Genomic DNA, 15,341 nt, shown 5'->3' with positions numbered 1-15,341 from the left:
AGAGCCTTTTATGAGTGGGTTTTGAATTTCTTTTTTGTTTTTCTCTATTTTATGTCCTACACCCACTAAGAAATGCTTGTTAACATGACATTTTCAATGCATTTTTAACATTCCAAAGAGAAATCTGATTGCCAACATCAGTTGAATGCACTCCATCGCTACGAAAAGTATTTACACCATCCAACTTCACATTTTCATTTTCAAAAGATGCCACCCTTAAACCATATAAAAAGCACATACACCTTTATTGACAAGATGCCTAGCTTCTTCCATTTGTGGAGAAAACAAATGTGGACATCTCCATATTTGCCTTGGATTGATTTGAGTAAAATAATCTTTACAGTTGGAAACAGTTCCATTAGGCTTCTCAACATATTTTTCATGGGAAGCTGCAAAGATACCGGACATATATAGCCCAAACTGTTGCCTCCATAATGCACAGTAATAATATCTGGACCTTTAAAGTGAGCCATACTCTTACAGAATGGATATAAGGTTGCCCAATTTAACCCACAAACGGCATACCTCAAAACTGTCACTTCTTCCAATCCAATAGTAGCAGAGATGCCACAAGATTCAGTGCAACCCTTCAATGAATGCATCCAATTAATGCATCCAAGAATCTCCCACCATCCACACATCTGCTTCTTGATAGCCATAGCTTCAGCAGGCCCTGCAATATATATTAGGCGACCCCTGGTGGCGGCTGTGTAGTTATGGTTAAGATGCTAAATTCATAGGAGCAGCACTTTTTTGGCGGCTTATAACTTTTCTCCCCCTTGACGAATCCCCACCAAACTTTGCAAAAAAAGTATATGGTCAGCTCTGAATTCTTTCACCAAGTTGGGGGAGGTTTCACGGAGGGGCAAAGTTATAGGGGGGGTCTCAATTTTGTTTTGTTCCATAGTCTGAATGGGGGACTTTGTGCACTGCTACTGCCCAAATGGCTGGATGGATTTTCACCAAATTTGCACCAGGAGCAGGGGGTTGGGTCAGAAAGCGTGCTTTCGTGTCTTTGGTGGGAATCCAACAGTACCTTTGTTGGAAACAACTGAAATGTACGTTTCTAAAAATTAGTGATATCTGCATCTGCTCCGCTGACCTATTTCCCTGGTGGCTCCACGGACCGGAGTTTCATTGGCATTAGGTACGGCGTGGGGTCAGCGAACTTTGTACGCGGCTGGTGGTTGGCTGGAGGAAAGCATGCTGTGCGTCAAGAATGTTTGCGAAATGCCACCATGGTGTCTCAGAGGACAGTGCTCCGGCGGAAGGGTCTGCAAAATGTATTGCACGCCATGTGTTGGCCGCAGCAAGGGAGGGAAAGGATGGGGGAGTGACAAGTGGTTAATGTGACATCTGTAAGTAGGTGGAAGAAGACGGAGGAGTGGCTTCAGTATTGATGTGTACCTAGACAGCCGACAACTTTGTGTGGTGATTTCAGGCAGCTTTGCTAACGGCACGATAGCTTCTGCCAAGAGCAGTTTGTGGTGACCTCTTTCTGTGGTGAGTAGTGGCAGGTGATTTTCAGAAGTAGAGTGAATTGCACATGGCATAGGGTGTGTGGGAGCGTGGGTGCCTGTACTATGTGGATGGATTGCGGTGGTTGGGGACATGGTGGCATGCATCGGTGTATGTAGTTGCGGTGGGTCTGTTGAAGGATTAGACTTTTGGGTGCATGGCCTAAGACCATAGGCCATAGCCCATGCTCTGAAGAGGCTAGGGCTTCAGTTCACCCACTGCAACTATGCATGTGTTACTCTGTATCCGGTAGAGGGGGTGCTTGCATATTGTGGTGTGTGCAGATTGGTTGGAGTAGGAGCAATGTTGCAAACAGTATGTGGGTGGGTTTACAGTAACACATTACTTTGTGAATGGAAGTGGGTACGTACGTACTAAGTGAATGAAAGTGCACAGGGGTGCAGGAGACTGTGTTGTGTTTCTACATTGCGGTAAGTATAGCAATTTTTCCTGTATAGCTCTATGCCGGTGTGCAGGTTGGGTAGGAGGGCTGGTGGCAGAGCTGTCTATGTGGATTGTCGTAGTTGGTGACATTGTGAAATGGATGATGCCATTATGTAGCAGTGAGAGTGTTGAAGGCCTAGACTGTTGGGTGAATGGACAAAGGCCGTCGGCCGTATGCCATGGACTCAAGATGCTAGGACTTTAGGACACACACAGAAGTAATGCATTTTGGATTCTGCAGCAGGTAGAGGGTGGTGCCCTGATGCAATACAGCAGGAGAAGTGAGTTGCCATGTGTGCATGTTTGGTTTTGTAGCTGAGGACACTGTTACAACATGGTAAAGTTTTGATGTGTTTTGGTGATGGTTGTGTGAGGGAGTTGGGTTGAAGTGCTGCTATGTATGTTACTTGTGTGCACAATGTTAGCTGCCCACATGGTCGCATGCATGGATTCATAGGGCCTCATTCCGAGACTGGTGGTAGTCATGGCACTATTTGCACCATGACTGCCACCAATAATGGGTCTGGCACCGGTGTAGTTCAATGGGGACTTACCAGTGTAGTCCGACCCTGGCGGGACCGGTAAGTCCCCATTGAACATGCCATTCCCCATTGCCATTTAAGCCCCCATAGGGCTCAATGGGAATGGAAAGGGCACTAATAATGGGCTTGTGACTTGCAAGCCCGTTATTAGCGCCCTGGTCCCTTGGCGGGACCCGTAAAGGACGTGTGGTCCAACCACCCATCCCTTACGGTTCCCGCTAAGGGACCTCAGAATTGCGTGATAGGGGATTACTGGCACCGGTCTCCTTACCGGTGCCGGTAATCCCTTACCGCCCACCTTGTAATGACCCCCATAGTGTTGTTCTGGGTGTGGACAAGGGTGGACTGTTGCGTGCATGGTGAAAGGTGTGCTGGGTGCACTGCAGGATCATTGTGGATGCTGAAATAGGGCATCCTGCAAGAAAAGTTTCTGGTGGAGGGGTTTTGGAAGTAAAGGAAACATGTTATCAGAGTGTTTAACTGGAAATATGGAGTTGTGTACAGAAATGATAGTGTGCAATGCCAAGGTTTAGTAAGTGATTGGTGCAGGCGTTTTTGAAAATGTCATAGTCGCCAATAGCCTCCAGTAAGGGAGTGTTGGAAAATTCGAGTGCAAAGGGAAGAAGTATTGTGTCTGCTTTACTGGGGCGTGGCCCTATCTGTACCTGGGAAAGTGCACGAGCCACATTATGGCCTTCTGAGCATGGAGCCTTCGCAAATGGAACTGTGGGGATTCTCCAATGAGGATTCGAGGGTGTGGTTCACCGGAAGGGGCAGTGACATATTTATCCAAAGTTCGATGCAGTGAAGTTGGCAGAGATGGACGGAGGGCAATTGCTTATAATCCGTGATACCTTTGTGCACGATCTGCACAGGTATGCCGTGGAAAGAGACATTGATACTGGGCCTCATTACGACCCACGCAGTAAGTTACCGCCTGGGTCGTACCTTTACCACCATGGCGTAAACTACATTTACGCCATGGTGGTTGGCGGACTTACCGCCCCATTCCGAGGTTGGCGGGGCGGTAAGTCCCCATTAACCCATTTACCCTTCCCCATTCCCATTTTTGCCCCATAGGGCATAATGAGAGTGGGGAAGGCGTTAATTACGCCACCGTAAATTACGGTGGCGTAATTAACAACAAGGTCCCTTAGCGCCATGGATTTTAACACCTGCTAAAAGCAGGTGTTAAATCCTCCATGGCGCTAAGGGACCTCGGAATCAGGCGGTAAGGGTCGGCGCTGTTTACGCCGCCGTAAACCCCTTACCGCCTGGGTCCTAATGAGGCCCACTGACTTTCAGTTGGAAGGAATGCAAGCTTTTTGGGGCACAGTTTATGAGTGGGTTTTCGGGTGCATGGATCTCCTTTGCAAATGTGTGGCCTCTGTTGGTACTGTAGATGTGGTGGTCGTGCATTTTGGAGGACTATATTTGGGGCACATGTCATGCTCACGCTTACTTTAAAAAGTTGATGACAGCTGTGATGCAGATATTTCCTACTGCAAAGGTGATTTTCTCATCGATGACACCAAGAGGACATTGGGAGCATGCCGGTGTAATTTGTCCACAGCCAGAGGCTGGGAGACGTTGGATAAAGAGAAGCATGTGCGACTTTATGTGCAGCGATGGGATGCTCTGCATCGACTATAAAGCATTAATAACGAGCAAGATTTCCAGTGGTTCCGAGGAAATGGCATTTGTTTTACTTCTATTGGCAATGCTGTTGTGTTTGCCACTCTGCATGAAGCTTTGCAGAGAATACTCTAGCAATGTAAGATAACCGTTCATCTTCAGTCGAGAGAAATGTCAGGAGGAAAAGCAAACAGTGGGCAATAGAGAGAAAAACAAGAACAAACAATGTATGATTGCTCATACATAAAAAAACACGGCAAAAAATAAAATATGTGTTTTTAGAGACAATCCTAAAGACACAATCCCCACCCCAGTCTTACATTACCCCCCAACACCTACTGAACCCCCTCCCGCTCCAGTCTCTAGCACGGTAATGCCTCAGATTTGAGGATTAGACGTGGCAGATCTGGCTGTTTTTAGGATGGCACCTATAGTATTGACACTGTGGAGGCTAATCCATTGGGCAATCTGGTTGCTGGTTGTAGTGTGTACACAAACACTGTGACAGAAGGTCTGTTTGTACATTTAAATGTAGGAGGCTATGGTGAAAGTGTGCAATGTAAGGGGCATGCATCCTGTTTGTATGCATGCACTGCATACACTTGCTTAACGTTGCTAATATACATTACATGCTGCTTTTGTGGGATCCCTTTTCTGACATTTTTTGTACATGCATTACAATGAGAAGACCACATTGTGGAGTGTAAAAGGTACGTGGCAAGCATCATGTTGTAATGAATGCAGTGTGTGCATGGTATTTTGTGCCAATTGTATCGCGCCACCATACAAGTGTGTCAAGGTGCGCCGAGGAAAGGGAGGCAGAACAAAGGCCACACAGAGACATTGACTCCTCTAGGCCAGCTGAAAATGAGAGTGCAAAAGTGAATGGGAAGGGGGAGGGGAAAGTGCAGTATATGGGAACAATAAAAAATAGAAATCCATTCAACTATGCCCGGTGCTGGCAAGTGCAAGGCTAAGTGTAGACATCAAGTGGTGGCTGGATTATTAGGGTTCTAGAAAACAGTCCCCAACTGTGGGGTTAGCATGAAGCCACTCCAGGGGTGGAACTGTAGGGAAGGAGGTAGCTTGGAGCACAGATTATAGGGTGGGTAGGAAACCAGTGTAGAATACTTTTTAGACAGGAAGTGAGCAGGCGGGGGGGAAGACGCACATGGAAAGGTTTTCAGGTGCTTTCAGAGCCTACAATGCTTATCCTCAAGGTCCATGGAGACAGAGAGCGTGTTGCACAGGGAGGCCCCAGCAGAAGAAACACATCTACCACCTTCTGGTTGTGTGTAGAAGCAACTGACGGGATTAGGAAGCAGATGAGGGAAGAGCTGGAGCAAGTAGATATTTAGGAAGTGAGAGTGCAAGGTATTGAGGTCCCAGGGACTAGAAGGCCTTCTGCATAATGCACAGAGCTTTTATTTTATTGTTCGCAGCCACTGGGAGCTATTGCAGCCATTTTAGTCAAGCAGAGATACAATCCCTGCCGTTCAGGCCGAGGACAAGTTGCGCACTCCCCTTATGGATGAGTTGCTGAGGGCGCAGAGTGGAAGCTGGCAAATTTAAAAAGAGCCTGTGGCAACAGTGCAGCGTACAAAGCATGACACCTGTGCAGACACTAATCTTTTGGATAGTGACTGTAGGTTGCTAAAAATACATTCAGTGGTGGCTTTAGTGACTTCTTTTTATGTGTTATGTAGTAGGTGGGTTAGTGTGGAACAATTTGCGTACCATTGTGGGAAGGGAAGAACAGAGTTCCTGTTTCGCTAATATAGTGTATGATATGGGTAAATGAAAACATTGCAAGCACATACCAACAAATTGCCACTTCATGGTAGGAGATGGGAGGAACATCAGTATGCATTTTAAACACGTAGTGGACGCTTAGAAGCATATATCGTGCACAGAGGCACTTATAAGAGAGTTCTAACTAAACTGCCAAACACATTTTCATACCTTTGTTTTGTGGTGGTGGTTGCTTATGTGGATGAATGTGTATGTGTAACTCCTGGAATGTTTCAATGAACTTTCCAGCGACGTGCTTCCCAATAACAGCATACGTGCAGGCTGATTTTGTAACGGTACATATGGAGAACTGTCATTGACAGATGGTGAAGTCTTGGAGGGCATTGGTGGATGCGTGTGTGAGTACTTACAAATATCTAATTAGGGCGTGGTGGAAATAGGATAGTGGAAAGGGAAGAAGGACTGTTCATGATTTACTTGGGCACGGCTCTCACAATACTTTGCAAGGCCCATGTGCTACATTTTGCACTTTTGAACATGCTGGCCAATTGAAATGCGATTGTTGCAATTTTCCAATCAGGTGGTTAGAGTGTGCATCACAGTAAAGGGCGGGCATATTTGGTTTCATTACTGTGTGTAGTGAGGCTGGCAGAGATTGCGAGACGCAGTTTTCATAGTGGGTGATCGTTTTGTGCTAGATCTGCTCCAGTATGCCGTGGAAAGAGGGCTTAATGGCAATTTGAATTTGTATGAAGTGGACGCTTTGTGGTGCGGTGACCCTGTCCATACTTTCGACCATTTGCTTGCAGAATGTCGACGAGTCACCACTTTAGGTACTATACACGTTGTGATAGTGCACTATGGAGCATTGCTTTTGGGTTCCATAGCTTGTGCAAGTGTGTACCATCAACTCAAAAAGATGATGAAAGAAGTGCAGCACATTTTTGACAGTGCGAAGATGCTTTTCTCATGTATACCACCAAATCCAGTATATAACTATTCCAATGAATGTTGTCGGCAGCCAGAGGTGGGAAGGCGTCTTATCAACAGAAGCATGTGTCACTTTTTGCATGCTTCTGGAATGTACTCTGTGAAAATGACATCGTTTATCAATATGTGCACCATCTCAATGGAAATTGCATTTCATTGTCACCCAGTGGCAATGACATTTGGTTTTCCAATCTACAGGCTGCACTGAAGACGCTATTGTAAGAATGTGAGGCGCCGTGCAATAAATAAAAACAATTATAAAAGCCCAAAAAAAGAGTTGTTACTCTGGAAGCTGTTTTAAAAAATAAGAAAAAAACTTATTTTTTAAGAGCTACAACTACAAAGGACATCCCCTACCCGGGTTGACATTGATTTCCCTACACCCATGGACGCACATCGGCAAAAGTCTACGGACATCGCAACAGTTGGAGGGTTGTACGTGTTACATTCGCCCCTTTTGCATATGGCCATATTATATTTGGGATTGTGGATGGACACAGGATTGCACAATAAGCTTTCTGGGCATGGAGTGCACACACAGACTGTGGTATATGGTATATTTGTCAACCTACATGCAGAGGGTGAGCTTATGGCTATACGTTGTACGCGCCACAGCGTGTGCTTTTTGGGTGAATTGTATGTACATTACTTGACAGTGAATGGAAAACAGAGTCCGGTGGGAGTTGTGTGGAGTGTGTCATTTGGGTTTGTACGAGTATGGAGCCCCTACACTGCAGTGATTGCTTTTTGTTTGTGTGTGTGTGAGACTTTGGTGACGCTTGATCCAGACGATATTATTGTTGTTGATTGTGGAGGGAGAAATGCACACCATGTAACACAATTTGCAGTGGCGTTTGTGCTGAGGGAGGTATAGGCCAGGTAATGCTTCTGTTTCCGCTCTCCTGCATAGATTTGTATCCCAATATGCAGACACCCATATAGGCATGTTATTTTTTATTTGGTCCGGAAATGGAGAAAGCGTGGTACATTGTGAAGAACTGTATTTGTGTCATTGTCGTATTGTAGAAATGGGAATCTATCGTTTCACAGCATGAGCAGTTTCTCCCACAAATAGCGCTCTTTTTGATATTACAGCATTTCCGTATTCTGCACGCTCTATACACATTGCCTTGCTGCCCTTTTTAGAAGTATAGGAATAATGTTTGTGCTTGCTGTTGCACACTTGTGCTCTTGCTTGCGCTCTTGAAAATACACTGCAACACGCACAACCATCTGTTTCAACAACCACCCATTTCTACTGGTTTGCACTGCAGTGTTTTCCACAGTACCGCGGTTCCTTCCATTTAGCACACAATTGTGTGGAGGGTATACGATGTGCGTCACACTGCCTCCCTTCATTGCTACTTACATTGTGACACTCTACAAGGAGCTTTATATCATAATCAGCCACAAAATATATTTCTAAAGGGACGTTATGGTGCAGCTGTGGTACTATAAACAAACATAGCATCATTTATAAATGCACTATGCTAAAGAAACTTTCTGCTTACAGTGCCCTACTAAAAACCTATGAAATTCACTAACAAAAACGTTGTTAAAGGGATGTTGTGGTTAAGTTGCACTAGCAAAAACCTAAGAAATTCAATGGAAAAACATTGTAACAGGGACGTTATGGTTACAGGTGAAACTGGAGAAAAAAAGAATTGACAGTTATGGTAAGCTAAGCAACCATAACTCATGCCACCAGTGTGCACTGCAAGGACTAACACCCATGACTAACACCCATGACATCAAAGATGCCATCACAAATCTCATTCATGACATCACTGACAGGCCTTCTATTGGTCCAGGGCCTGTTGTGAAGTCTGCGACCATCGGACGCGCCCATTGATTGGATAGTGAAGAGCGTGAGGTGCATCAGATTTTTGGAAACGGCCGCCATGTTGGGTCAGCGACCGTTGTCCGTGGATAGCGCACCAGGGACAATGTCTGGAAAACACATTTTGGGTTATTTAGTGGTGGAAAGAGGGGCTCTGGAGGTTGTGGGGCATGGAATAAAGCTGATATGGAGATTTTTTTCTAGGCGAAAAAAGCAGGTGCGGGTGGCGCCCACTCTGCAGTAGCTGTGGTCGTCCACGTACAGTGCCGTGAACGAGTGCCTTGTAAAAGAGATTTGTGCTTATTTGATGGGTCACAGAGGGCATAGAAAGGGTAGGGGAGTGGAATGACGGTGATATGGAGTTGCTTTTCTAGGTGATAAAGGGTTTGGAAATGCCGCTGAGTCCGCGGTCCATTTAATGTCCACGGACACCATTTAGATTGCAGTGGGTTCAGGGTGAGATTTCCTATTTGACAGCATATTGTACGTACTTGTTATATGGTTAATTGTATTGTGGTGGTTGTGGCCCATGTCCAAATTCTGGGGTGCATGGCTTTAGGCCAAAGCCCCAAGAATCTGTCCACTGGCCACAACCACCACAATATTAACATGTGTATAGTAGTTATAGGTAATGTAGTAAGAGTATGGCCAGAATCATCACAGTAGTAATATGTGTATAGTAATTATAGGTAATGTAATGGGAGTATAAAGTTTTTGCAATATAATGGAATTATATCATTGAACTGTATATGTTATTTATTATTGTAATACAATTGAGGATAGTGCTTATATAATATGTATTTAATTATACTTGGTATGGTTACTTAGTTTCATAGCGTTATGAAGCTGGAAGCTCTGGTTCATTTTCTGTGGAAGATAAACAGTATACATTGTTAAGCAGGATAGATTAAAAGCTTTAATTGTACACAATTTTACATATACATTTACTATACATTTACTTTTTTTGACCCTCATAAACAGTACATTCTAAGTACTATGTTTGATACAACATTAGCGTATGACACACTGCTGTTGTATTGACATTAAATAATCATTAGATCATTGGGGGAAAAAAAATCATACTGGATTTTAAAAGGCGGTTTACAATTATGTGACTTTATGTGTGATAGTTTGTTTGTTTGAAGTATGTTGTGATTAAGGGAATGCTTAAAATAGTTAGATACTTGTTGGTGTATTCAAACTACATTAGAGTTTAGACAATGTTTTGTTGTATAAGAATTGTGATGGTGTATTTGAAGTGTTTCGCAATGAAGGGTATTTTTTTAAGTAGTTAGATACCTGTTGGCATATTCTAACTATATTGACTTTTAAAAGTAGTATTGTAGTATTATGGATGCAGTTAGATACATGTAGCTGTATTCTAACTGTTAATTGTGCTACAGTCTAGTAACTAAATTTGGGTTGAGCGAATATTAAGTAAGCATTTGCTAGATTTGCTGGTAACCTATGTTTTGGAGTAACAGAGGTGTTATTATATTCAACCCAACCACTTCCTTTTTTGACATATGCAGTGTAGTGCCCCGAAGTGGTTGTGGCACCAGTGTGGTATATTATACCTACTGTTGTGAAGGCTTTCTTTCCAAGAGATACTTGGTTGTGTGTGAAGCCTGTAAGCTTACAGTTATGTTCAGTACCATCTGCACTGTACCTTAGAAGCATTAGTATGACATAATGGCTATGTGAGTTAATTTGTATGATGGAACGATGGTCTGAATTGTAAAAAGGGCATATTATGCCACAGTTTCCATTCTGCAGAAGCTGGTGAAATGCAATGAATTCAGAATTTTGAATGCGAATGGACCCATATACCAATTGTTCATTAGGGATGTGCTCTTGTGAAACATAGTTGCAGAGAGTGCATGTATGTTTCCATGTGCATGAAATCGGGAAGGGATGTTTTTGGTTTCCAGTAGTTGTAGTAAGTACATTGGGATTTCTTGTGGATTTTCCTGTGTGTTTATGGTAAATTTTACCATGCCTGCACAGTAGTCCAATTCTTACCCTATACCTGAGATACTGTAAGTGTTGTCAGGATTATTTGTGTCATTTTTATGAAGGATGAGCCTTTGCAAACATAACTGGTCTGAGCCATTTAAATAAATGTTGTGAACAATTGGTGGCAATTGAAAGAGAATATTGATTGTTACATTAGCATAACAATTTACTCCAGCTGTGTTGCTGATTTTAAATGGACATCAGAGTTCTGTTTGTGGTCCATTTGAGGGGCCTGCAGATTATTCTGGAGAAGAGACATGTGTGTCTTTGTTTTCTGATGGACCTGCAGTTGATTTTGTTCTAGACAGTTTTGTGGTTTTATTCTTTGATGAGGAAGGAGTTGGATGTTCTTTAGCAGTACTGTTGGCAGATCTGTTATATATACTATTTGTATTAGTTTTCTTTTTAAAGGTTTCCTTGTTACAGGTACAGGGTACATATCTAGATGGGTGGTGTATAGTGCAAGCAGCCTGTTGTATTCCAGGATGCAAGGAATGTCAGCGTTGACTTTGTTTGCATCAAAGTTAATTAGGAATAGACCATTGAGGGTACGCAGACTTGAAAGTGCTATGTAACACATACCTTTTGCTCCCAATGTCATTTCATGCTTGATCTAGGGTTAGACCTTATGATTTGTGAATAGGGACAGCATAAGCAGGAGATAGAGAAAAGTGTACTCTGCGTACGTACATGTCTTTGAAAAGAAGGAAACGTGCTATTGTGTGGTCGATTTTTTTTTTAACTTCTGCAAGTTTGTCAAAGTGGATGTGTTGACAAACTGAATGTTGTCATGTGAATATGTTTGGAAGCCAACAACTGTACCAATTGCTCAAATGACTAAACGTTATTCTACATCAAGGTTACTTTTTAGAATTACTCTGCAGTTTAAGCACAAAGTCAGATACATTTTTCTAAGCTGTTTAGTTGTGCTGTTGCTTGTTGAAACATAGAAAGTATAATGAACTTCTAGTTTGTCGGTGGAGCTAATATGCAGTATGGGTTGCATTTCTTTTTTCAACATTGTCTTGTTGAATAGACTACAGCTTACAAGGGTTGGCAGCAAGGAAATGCATTTTACATTTTGTTGAGTTAATTGTTGCATGACATCAGGAACATATGTGTTTCATCCATATAGCTCATGGATTAGTCAACTATTTAGGGGATCAGTAGTCGGTGAAAAGTTACACCTCATATGTTGTAGTCAGCTAAACCTGTAGGGGCTGCTACTAGAGCTGAAAGGTTGTTGTTTGTTAAATTTTGTAGAAATATGGAGATTATTTTAATTAAGAATGTTTTACCAGAACAGCTTCCCCACTTAAATACAGGAGATGAGGTTTATAATTCTTACAGATGCAGGTTTTAGTTTAATGTTTAAAATCATGTTCAATTTTTTGAGTGACTTCGATATAAATGCTGAGTTGTTTATTATTTAGCTGTGATTCGAGCACTGACAAGTCTTACTCAGATTGTTATATTGATACATGGTATTTTCTACCTCAGTGCTGGCTATTTCTGCTTCATTTAGAATTAGCGGTTCTCCAAGTTGTTCTTGGTTTCCTCTAAGGGATTGTTGACTGCCCTCAGGTGCGTCTTTATCTAGTTGAGCTTCAATTTCTTACTTTTGTTGGCTTCATTGTCCAACATTTCTTTGTATTGTTTGAAATTGTCATTTGGTATACTGTTTTTATTTGCTTTCAATGGAGCTTCAAATGAGTCATAGTCACCTAATAATTCTTCTTCTTTTATCCAAGGTTTAAAAAGTTGGTGTAGGGCCATGTGATACAGTTCTCTATGTTGTGGACATTTAAATGATAACTTTATATGATTAGCTAGACTGGATTTGGTGGGTTTCACTATGCTTCCTTCACAAGTTGAGACTGAATATTTGCCAGTTGTCTCATTTGGTGTGACATTATTTTTGTAGGTGTAGTTTGGGCAATGTCATACAGACACATGTTTTGCAAAGCAGTACTGCTGTTTGGGTAGTATGTGTCAATTAAATTGTTTTTTAAAATGTCTCGGATGTTGGGATAATTTGTGGCTATGGTTTCTATCTCTTGGTAACATTTTAGTACTCTTTTTAGAGATGAAGCTAGACCAAGGTTCAGCCAGACATTGTTTTCAGATTTGCGATATAAGGCTGTACCTGCTAAATGGTCTGCAGCTTCATAGCACCCGCATTCTTTATGGGAGAGCATTTTTTATATCATAGCAGTACAATTTATGTGATAGTAATTTTTCAGATGGTATGTCATCCCAGAGGTCTTTTTGCTCTGTTTTCTCAGCCTTGCTGAGATAGGCTGCGACATATCTTACAACTGCAGTGGGATTGTCTGCAAAGTAGTGTATGTATATGCATTGTAATCATTGATGTACTTGGATGCTTTGTCCCTTTTAATGTTGCTTGTGTTTTTAGGGGATTTGCCTTTTACGCATGTCTAACAGAAGACATTAAGCTATTTACCTGTCCTTTTTTGCAAACTGTTCTAGGGAAGACAAAGGGACATTAGGTATAGTATTTGCCTTTGTTTTTATATCTACATCAGCAGAATTTGCCACAGTTATGTTTTTGGAAGAGTTAGATTTGTGTATGTAGTCCACTACCTGTGGTTTATGAAGGGATGTCGCAGGTAATGTATTTTTCAATAAACTGTAAAACAGTGCCATCACTATCCTGGCCAAATTTAGGAGCAGATTTTATCCACAAAAGCATGGGGATGTGTGGTGCTCCTCGCTCGGGCCTGTAACTATGGGCCCGGGGCATTACCTGAAGTGAAATGCCCCCCTGCTCGGGGCCTATTGCTTAAGTACATTGTTGCTTATCCTAGATATGTTACTATTGAGACTACTTGGCATCCGCTTATAAGATGTGAAAGCTTGACACATATATAAATGAAATTTTTAAAGTGGTATGACAATTCTATTGTTTCTAGTTGTGCAAATAGGATATGGAAATTTTGTTATGGAAGGCCATGATTTTAAGCTACTGTATAACATGGCAACATTTGGGGAAGTGATATTAATGATTTTGAATTATATTTGAATTATTATCTGTATGCATATTGTGAGAATATATTTTGACATGATATTTTATATGGATATGTACAAAGTCATTGTTATTGACTGCTACTACATAACTTTACATACATTCATATTTTTGATAAACAATGATATTTGTGATCTGATGCAATTTGATTGATACTACTTTGACAATACCATAGTTAAGTCATGATTTTAAATGGTGATCACTAATGGTAACATTTCATATATGCTTTTCCTGTCCTGTCATTTGGTGTGTTAGGACTCTCTTTCGGCCTCTATGTCTCTATCCCTCCCTCTCACTGTCTATCTCTCTCTGTCTCTGTCTTTCTCTTTCTTAATCCCTCTCTCCGCTCTCTTGCTCTCTCTGTCTCATTGTCTCTCTCTCTGTTTCACTCTATGACCCACATTACAGTTTTGCCGATATCCTGCCAGATTTACCGGCGGGATACTGACAAAACTGCCTTACTGTGTTAGTTGCCCGATATCCTGGTATCACCGGGATATTATGGGCGGCGGAAACAACGGTAAATTCCCATTCCATGGAGTCCCATAGGACTCTATTGGATGGGATTTCCTGAATCACTGGCACCGGTATTTCCAGGGCTGGTGTTGCAGGCATTTCTTTTTCAGTAAGGCCCTGATCTACCAGCAGGTCAGGCCTGCCAGGATATCCTTGGGCCCCCAAAATGCTGGTACCAGAATTATCAGCATTTTTCCCAGCATTCTTTCTGGACCGGCAAAGTTATGATGAGGGCTTATGTCTCTGTCACTTTTGATTTGGGCCAGAGTTGTGCTGTCAGGTGCGTGTGTGGTAGAGCCACCCACTCTTTTGCTTCCAGTGCAGGAAAAATACTGATGTCTTGTGGGGTGGTTAAGGAAAGTAAGTGTATTGTACTAGTATTGAAAACTGAATCCTTTCTAAAATGTCATCATTTTCTTTTGTAATTAGCATGTCTACTATATATTTTTGTCATAATACAAAAGCTTATTAACAATAGTGATAACCATCTAAACTATTTTCTGATACAAAATGTTAATTCCAAGATAATCGTGCTTGTAATTTTTCAAAATATCCTGATGAGAAAGAAGAAGGGGAAAAATAATACCAGTGAGAGCCTGTTTTGCATAAAATCAGAGAACATTTTGGGAAAATAAAAATGTCCACAGATCTTTGTATTTGACAAATGGTCTGGTCATAAAATGGCTGTTTTCTTGAATCACTACGTGCTACGTATATATACTCTGCTTGGTGCTGATTACATTTTTCACAACTCTCACACTAACATTAATACGCCTGTTACAATGAACTATATACACTCGTTCAGAAAGCCTCTGTAATTTGGTTATGAGGGTAGAATGGTTGTACTCTTAGTCAATCCTTTGGGATTCAAGTGACATGAGGTGATTATGTTTCCTTTGTTTGGGCTGGATCTCACTGTAAGGATGTATGTGCACATGCTCAGTGCCTAATGCAGAGCCATCTGAAGAAAACTATGTATAAAGAGGATTAAAGCTGGCTGCCTTTTTATTTTTTAAATAAAAAGTCTTAGGACATAAATAAT

This window comes from Ambystoma mexicanum, chromosome 10, assembly GCF_040938575.1.
Source record: "Ambystoma mexicanum isolate Mex_15411 chromosome 10, UKY_AmexF1_1, whole genome shotgun sequence".
In the NCBI taxonomy this organism is placed as follows: domain Eukaryota; kingdom Metazoa; phylum Chordata; class Amphibia; order Caudata; family Ambystomatidae; genus Ambystoma; species Ambystoma mexicanum.
The sequence above is the reverse complement of the archived record's forward strand: the minus strand, read 5'-3'. Positions refer to the sequence as shown.